Consider the following 8,965-nt stretch of genomic DNA (forward strand, 5'->3'; position numbering starts at 1 on the left):
CAGCGATCGTCAAAACCCGCAAAGCGGTACCATTTATGTATTCATGTATCAAATATTTGACTAGACATGGAAACCAAAGAACAAACTATTTACAGGCTCATGCATTTGTTTAAGTACTGTAATGTATCTTTTTTTTTTTTTTTTACAAACAACCTCTGTAGCTCACTATCAAATTGCCATTTTTAAAATGGTCTTATTGGGATAATGTATTGCATCAAAGCATTGAAAATGATTTCAGGACATTATTTTTTGGGATTGCCATGACGTGAACAAAATTGGGACAAAGCATATTGGGCATTAAAAGCTTTTACCTTCCGACAGACCCATTTTGGGTTGTACATTGCTAAATAATCCTGTATATGGAATCTCACTAAGCAATCCGTGCTCATTGTGGAGACACGTGATGATGACAAGCCACAGAACAAGCTTTAAACACCCAGAAGCTCTGGCAAAAGCACCTTAAGCAATTTGATTGGGTAAGGGGTAGTAATGGGGGGAGGTATACACAGGATGCGTGCACTCCTCCTCCACAACATCTGCAGTGAAGGTAAACACATCGGTATTTTCAATTGCAGTTTTTGGTGACATTTTTACAAAAGAACTTTGCTCGCACCTTGTTTTGAAACCATTATTCAGGACACAAATAAGTCTTGAGTATAGAGGGAGTCACATTTGAAGTGGTATATTTCTATTGACAAGGGACACAGGCTCTGGCATAATTCTTAATTCATGGATTTCATCAAATCATCTAAAGTCACAGAGTGAAATAAAATATGCTGAAGAATTAGCTTTCGGGTGGAGAGCGGATTTAGCGGTTTTGTTGAATTTTGGTCTCAAATAGATGCTGTGGCTCTCTTAAGGAGGAAAATTCAAAATTGTTTTGCTTTTATGCCTCTTTGGGTCAAAAGGGTTCTCCACCCTGCGATTGGCTGGCAACCAGTTCAGGGTGTCCCCTGCCCACTTCCCGGAGATGGCTGGGATGGGCTCCAGCACCCCCGCAACCCTAATAAGGATAAGCTGTACAGGTTCTCCACCCCTGCTTGAGCATGTTGAGAAATGTATCGGCTCCCCTAAATGCTCGTGACTGTTAAAAGCATTTCATGTTTTTAATACAGGGTTTTCGTGGACCCTTGAAAAGTCTTGAATTTGATATTCAATAAATAAGTCCTTAAATGGCATGAAAATCTCTTGAATCCGATTTCCTAAACTCTTAAAAATGTCAACACATGAAGTTGATTCGAAATTATTTGAACTCAAAAGATTGAGTCATCCCATCTCATTAGCTGCACCGCTTTATCCTCAGTAGGGTCGCGGGGGTGCTGGAGCCCATCCCAGCAATCATCGGGCAGTGGACACCCTGAACTGGTTGCCAGCCAATCGCAGGGCACACAGGGACAGACAACGCACTCGCTCATTCACACCTAGGGACAATTTGGACCGGCCAATTCACCTGAAATGCATGTTTTTGGAATGTGGGAGGAAACCGGAGTGCCCGGAGGAAACCCACGCAAGCCACGGGGAGAACATGCAAACTCCGCACAGGAAGTCTGGAGCTGGCCCAGATTGAGTCATATTTTCACTTTTTTTTTTTAATAAAAACATGTCCAAATATTTTTGGCGGTGAACTATTTAAAAGCTCTTTAACTTAATGAAACAGACAACCTAGAAAATATATTCCATTGTTTGAGATCTCCTTCCTAATGCGGGGTTTGTCCACCTTATTCATGGTCAAGTTCTAGGAAAACAAATCGGGTGAGCATTATATATGGTGAAATATACATCCGTGTCGAACAAATGCTATTTTTAATCTTGCATGTACATTTATTAGGACATATGATTTTGAGATTACGAGACATACGGGTGTTGGTGAAAATGAGTTAAATGTACCGTATTTTCCGCACTATAAGGCGCACCGGGTTATAGGGCGCACCCGGAAAAAATAGTTTTTGGTCCTATTTTTGACATACATAAGACGCACCGGATTATAAGGCGCTACAATGGGAACGTGGACAAAACAGTCAGATGGTTCAGTCCAACTGATTACCCCCTTAACATTCCCAAAAGCTTGCAAAGACGCAAATACGTGTCGAGAACACGTGCGCATGCGGTGTCCGTACGATGTCACTCAAATGCATCATTCCAAATATCATTCGGAAGGTTAAAGTCTTGGGATTCAAGAAATGCCAACCATTCCCTAGTTTCTATTTTCTTTTTCGCTCGCAACTTTACTGTGCATGACAATAAACACTTGGAATTGAGTTGAATTTAAAAATAGACACTCCATTCCATCCATTATCTGCACCGCTTATCACAGAAACATCGAGTTCAGTCTGAAACAAGATACTGGGAACATATATGGCCGGAGTAGCTCACTGAAGTCGTTGTGTTCAATAATAATGTGCAACCATGGTTCTGTTATATCCGTGAGTGTAGTAAATCAAGGAGAGTAAAATATTTACAAATACAGTACAGAATAGTAAAATACGGTTTTCTCTATGCCGTCAACCCAACTTGCTATTCACATTCATCTTTTTCGGCCAATTGCAGGCTTTGTTTTGCCCCTTTAGCCTATACAAGCCTGTAAATGATAAAAAGGATCTGCCCCCTTTTACCTCCGAATAACTTTAGCCAATAGTGATCGTTTCAACTGATGATTAACACGTCTTTTTTGGCCAATCGCAGGCTTTGTTTTGCCCCTTAGCCCATGCGAGCATGTAAATGATTAAAAGGATCCGCCGCCTTTACCTCCGAATAACTTTAGCCAATAGTGACCGATTCAAATGATGATTGACACATTGGTTAGCCAATGAAACGGCGGTATATAAATCCCAGCATACACCGCAGACCACATCGCCTACGAAGAAAAATCTAGTTGGCGGCTGCTTGGATTAGTTGCAAGACTTTGCGACTTAATATTGATCCATTTATAAGGCGCACTGCATTATAAGGCGCATGGTCAGCTTTTGAAAAAAATAAAGGCTTTTAGGTGCGCCTTATAGTGCGGAAAATACGGTAGGGCTATATTTACATTTGCAGGAAGTTCCTCCGATGATTAATTAACACTTGAAACGTCAATTGTTGCATGGCCATTAATACTTAATCCTTGTACAACTGTAATTTGCCAATCATAAGTCGGATGTGGCCGGATATATAAGGCTATGTTTTACACCGCTCAATTCAAATTTTAGAGCGAATCTATGAGTCTCCTGTGTGACCACGACAAGAGTACCACCTACCGCACAATTGTTTGCGGAAGTAATCATGGATGCCAACGCCGTAGCGTATCTAGCAATTTCATCGTGCTACCTGCAGCGCAATGGAGTTGTCCCCTCAAATATCAACTAAATGGATTTTGAACGCTTTCCGTGTTTTCATCTGTCACGGTGTGCTGATTTCTACGCTACGCAGAAGAACATGAAAACTGAAGCGCTGTGAGGGAATTAAAGATTAATGAGAGGAGGAAGCTGAAAAACCAACCCCAACACGTTTTTATTCGTGTGTTTTACCTTGTCATCAATGCTCAAATAAACCGAAATCAAACCCAGTTTTGCTCCTGCTGTTTTTTTGAATATGCCCACTATGCTAGTCTGTGTTGTTGTAAGGCGACCCTCAAGCAGAGGCACCCTATGGTGTGTTGCGCCCCCTGTAGTGTTAAATACAGAAAGCAGCGATGGACGCTTAGTCTTTTAAAATGACATGGAACGGCAAAAATGATGTCGGCAAGCTGTTTGGATTTATTTTCATTTTGTTTCTGTCGCATTTGATGTTCGTTTTGCCGGAGATCAAAGCCAGGAGAGAAAGCTTACCACGTGTTGTGAGTCATCATTTTATTCATATTTGGTTTCTTTTGTCTTTTATTAGCATATTTGGTATTGGAGTCATCCAAAAGTCATTGAAAGTCATCCAGTTAAAGTAACTCTACCCAACCCTGGTTGTAAGACGACCCCCAAGCAGGGACACCTGCACCCTATGGTGCGTTGCGCCCCCTGTAGTGTTAAATACAGAAAGCAGCGATGGACGCTTCGTCTTTTAAAATGATGCGCCCTATGCTTGTGAAAATACTGTAAAACACATTCCTAATGACGCATAGCGGGCAAAGACCCTTAATAAGACGATGCTGTACAAACTAATGGCAGCTGCCGCTAATCGCGAGAACAAATCAATGCAATGGCAAAGTGAAGCCACCAGAGTGCAGTGTCGGAGTCATTTATGTAAGCTTTTTCAAACCACTTTTCAATCCTCAAAACCCGCACCAAACCTGTAATAGTTTGACCATTTCGCTTCATGAGGGGCTCAAGGACACCTTAATGAGTCGGCCAGTCAGCAGGGTTGCTAATGCACTTGATGGGAAAGTGCTTGAAATAATCTCATGAAATTGAAGTTAGTTGTAAAATATTTTATCGTCGCCGGCGACATTAATCGGGCATGCTTAAGGACTGTACTTCCCAAATCCATTCAATACGTGGACTAAGCAAATAGGGGAAAAACACTGGACCGCGTGTACAGTAAGATCAAACATCTAGTTGGATCCGGCCATCTGTGTCTGTCCCTCACCCCCTCATACACCCTCCTCCGGAGGAAAACAAAGCCTATGCAATCAAGGACAGTACAAACATCTTCTTTGTTCTCTTCTATCCTCACTGTAAAACGTGGAACTGGAGTGCCACGTCCAATTTCGTTGTCACAATATATTCAACCCATGTTGTAACAATGACAATAAAGGTCTATTGTATTCTAATCTCTTCTAAAATGTGCGTGCTTGCTTGATATGGTCGCGTGCGACCCCAAGAAAAACGAGGACTATGAGCAGGAAGGAGAGAGAGGAGCTGGTGTTCTTGTTAAATGAAGCCGTTTATGAAGCTTAAACAGATTGCTTGTACACGTCAGGTATACAACAGAAACTCATTAAGGGGAAGTGTGTGTGTGTGTGTGTGTCGGGTACCAAGAGAACTTCCCAACTGAACTTGGAACAAACCAGGTAACATGAGGTTAGATGATTTGTGATGTTAAAGACCACCTACAACATGTCTCTATATAACCACAATGATAGGTTTATCCTGCTTGCTTATAATCCAGAATTTACCCTCTTTCTCAGACTATAAGTCTCTCCGGAGTATAAGTCGCAACATCTTTGAGTCGCATTTTGGGAGGAAATTTCTTTGATAAATTCCAACGAACAAAAGAAGAGAATAGAATATACCTTTATTGCCATTGTTACAAAATGGGTTGAACATATTGTGACAACGAAATTGGACGTGGCACTCCAGTGTCACATTTTACAGTGAGGATAGAAAAGGACAAAGAAGATAAAGGAAGAAAGAAGTTGTTAGTATTGTCCTAGCTGCAGGTTTTGGTTTTCTCCGAAAGGGGGTGAGGGACAGACAGAGATGGTCGGATCCAGCTAGGTGGGAGTAGGGGGGGGAACTCTGTGCGCACGTTTGATGTTACTGTAACACGGTCCAGTGTTTTTCCCCCCTGGTTGCTCAGTCCACGTATTGAATGAATTTGGGAGAAAAGAGGTGCTATCTTGAAAGGGAAATTTAACTCAGATCGAATACACAGTATACTAACCTTAGACCTATGTGCAAATCTTAGACATAGAATAGAATATACCTTTATTGTCATTGTTACAAAATGGGTTAACATATTGTGACAACGAAATCTCACAGGGGCCGGACTAGTAAGTTTAAGAGAAAGAGAGAGGTAGAAAAAGACAGAGAAAGAGACGGCGGGAAAGAGAGAGGGATAAACAAATAGGGAGAACAAGGGAGACAGAGTAACAGTGAGAGAAAAAGAGAGAGTAGAATAGAGATATGAATGAAGAAGGGGAAATGAATATAGAGTGAAAAAGAGAGTGAAAAAAGAGAAAGATAAAAAGAATAAGAGAAGTGAAACGACAGAAAGAAAAAGAGTCAGCAGGAGAAAGAGAGACAAAGTGAGGTGAGAGAGGGAGAGAGAGAGAGAGGTCAGAAAAGGAAAGAAAGGTTGAGAAAGAAAGAGAAAAATAGAAAGAAAGAGAATTAAAGTGTAAATTAGAGAAAATAGAAAGAGAGTAAAACAGAGAAAACGAAAGATCAATAATATTATTGAGAATATTTCTGCAACAACGTAACATATTCAAATTTAATGAACAGGCTTTCCAAACGATCATCTTCCTCGCCACCTCAAATTTAATCGATGTCCTAGTTTGTTAAACTACAACTTTAAGAACTGGTCTTTCGACCCGGATATTTTTCTTCGGGCAAGCTCAAAAATCACTTTTGTCTTCTCTGTTGAAAAAAAAAAATCGGTCCGTCGAAATGGATATTGCACATGTTGAGTTTAGCACAGTCCTTTTCTGTTCTCCTTGTAAGCTCAATATTCATTTTTTTTTTAAATTTCAAGTGCCTGTTAAACTATATACTTCCCAAAGGGTCTTTTGTTCCGGAATATTGTACATGTTTTTGTACTGTCCTCCCTGTTCTCCTGGCAAGCTCGAATTCCATGTATGTCTTCTCGCCTTAATTGGAAACAGTTGGAATCTTAGCTTTCGCAGTTTTTGTACAGTCCTCTCCTAATGTCTTGCAAGCTCAAATTTCATGGATGCCTTTACTCTTTATTTATGAGTGACCGTTTAACTACATAACATAAACGGTCCTTTGAGCGCGATAGTGTACATCTTGAGGACTTTTTACAGTCCTCTCCTCTTCTCACTGAAAGCTCAAAATTCATTGATTGACTATCTACAAAACTATAAACTCAGGCTTTTTTTTTTCAACTCCGGTCATTTTAGATACCGTGGCAAGTTTGTTCATTATTTGATGAAATGAAATGATCTGCATTTCTATAGCGCTTTTCAAGTCAACGACTTCCCAAAGCGCTTTACAATGTGCTCCACATTTCCCAATAGCGGCCTTGTATTGCAGCCATGTCAGATGCTAACCTGCTTATTGGGGGTATTAGGGGTTCAGTGTCTTACCCAAGGACACTTCGACATGTAACACGGACGAGCCAGGATTCGAACTGCGATCTCTTGATCCCAAGACGAGCCCTGAGCTACTGATGGTTGCCTAGCAACCAAAGTGGACGTAACCTTATTCGGACATCGAGTAGGTTGCAGCTCGGCAGTTCCGATTTGAAAATGTGACAACATAAAATGACAGACTTCAACGTTTAGGCTCGACTCAAAATAATAGGTTCTCATGATAGCTCATGCAGGTTGCAGTGCCTTTTTGTTTTTAGATCATTTTCTGAAACGTCTACGCTGATAATATTCCTCTTCCAGCAAAAATGATTCAGTGAATCGCCACGCCATATCTCATCTCATCTCATTAGCTACACCGCTTATCCTCAGTAGGGTCGCGGGGGTGCTGGAGCCCAATCCAGCAATCATCGGGCCAATCCACCTGAAATGCATGTCTTTGGAATGTGGGAGGAAACCGGAGTGCCTGGAGGAGACCCACGCAAGCACGGGGAGAACATACAAACTCCGCACAGGAAGTCTGAAGCTGGATTTCAACCCACGCAGGAGGTTCCCAAGACATGAACTGTGCCGCACATGCGCTAACCACTGCGCCGCCGTGCTGCCTCCACGCCATGTCATCAGCCCCATTTTAGTAGTGTGCCATGTGGTTATTTAAGGGTAATAATACGCAAGTGTGTCACTAACAAACTAAATAGCTTGTCGTTGGACACGTGCACAAGGACTTTTTAAAGGGATGCTCGCCGGCACTTTCCGAGAGGAAGAAAGTGGATGGTAGCGTGGCGAGTTAAGTAGCAGTCAAGACGCATAAATAGTGAATGCTGAATACGTGAGACCACACACTTTCAGCCGGGCTGGATGAAGGCCGCAGCTCAAGCATAAGCAAAAGGAACGACAGTACTTTGAAACAGTATTTGCCGTCCTGATTTCCGTGTGTTTTGCATCTTCATCCCTCAACGTTTTCAGATCATCAAACACATTGTAGGATTGCACAGAGACAGAGAAAATACAAAATGTTATTAAGGCAAAAAAATCAAAACCCTTCAAGCTCTATGTGAAAAAGTCATCGTCCCCTGAACCAAATGGCAAGTTCATTATTCTGTCAACCGCAGCAAGTTGTCCTGGTCGTGAGGCAGAGAAGCAGACCCAGACCGTTTACTGTTCATGACTCAATTTGGGAAAGACACTGGCCAAAAATGGCATCCTTGGGACAGTTCCCAGGTGAAAACCACTGCTGTCACAAAAGAACACAAAGAGTCGTGTCACATTCACCAAAAAGCATCTTGATTATCCTCAAAACTTCTGGAGAAACATTCTTTCGAATGAGGAGTCGAAAATTGAACTTTTTGGAATGTGTGCACAGCCCTTTGCATCTGGCTTAGAAATGATGCCAACAGTTAAGCATGGTGGTGGCAGTGGGATGGTCTGGGGCTGCTTTGCTGCCTCGGGACCAGGGTTGGGTAGGGTTACTTGAACTGGATTACTTTCAATGACTTTTGGATGACTCCAATACCAAATATGCTCAGAAAAGACAACTGAAAACTGATATTTATTTTGCAGAGCTTTCAGCCGCTCTGCCTCCCCAGATCTGGAACTTATTACCGCTTTGTAACCAGACTGAAAAGCCAACTCTTCAAACTTGCCTATTCATAATAAATTGCCTCACATGCCACGCCCCCATGGCCCCTTTTAACTGTACTCTGCTTATTGCTTGTTTATTCTTGATATTTTGTGTGACCTTGGGTGTCCTGAAAGGCGCTTTAAAATAAAATGGAGTATTATTTTTCTTACAATTTGGAACATTATCTGCCAACAGGACTAGGGAAATGAATTTTCCTTCACTTATTGTACAATATTTGGGATTTTTTTTCCCATTTCACAATATTTTTTTAGACTTCTTAACATATCAAAAGGGAAAGTCCCCCCAAAAAATATTTAAGACAAAGATGAATAAATAAAACCAAGCACTTACCTACAAATAGTACAAGAATATAATTCCTAGGA

The 8,965-nt window shown here is 41.5% G+C and overlaps 1 protein-coding gene across 1 annotated transcript in view; it reads right to left on the reverse strand.

Moving 5' to 3' along the window:
* kcnc3b (potassium voltage-gated channel, Shaw-related subfamily, member 3b) overlaps nt 1-8,965 on the reverse strand; it is a 101,537-nt gene that overhangs the window by 91,375 nt on the left and 1,197 nt on the right. The gene's annotated exons all lie outside the window — the stretch shown is intronic.

This window comes from Urocampus carinirostris, chromosome 19 (genome assembly GCF_059441175.1).
Source record: "Urocampus carinirostris isolate Australia breed hairy pipefish chromosome 19, RoL_Ucar_1.0, whole genome shotgun sequence".
In the NCBI taxonomy this organism is placed as follows: domain Eukaryota; kingdom Metazoa; phylum Chordata; class Actinopteri; order Syngnathiformes; family Syngnathidae; genus Urocampus; species Urocampus carinirostris.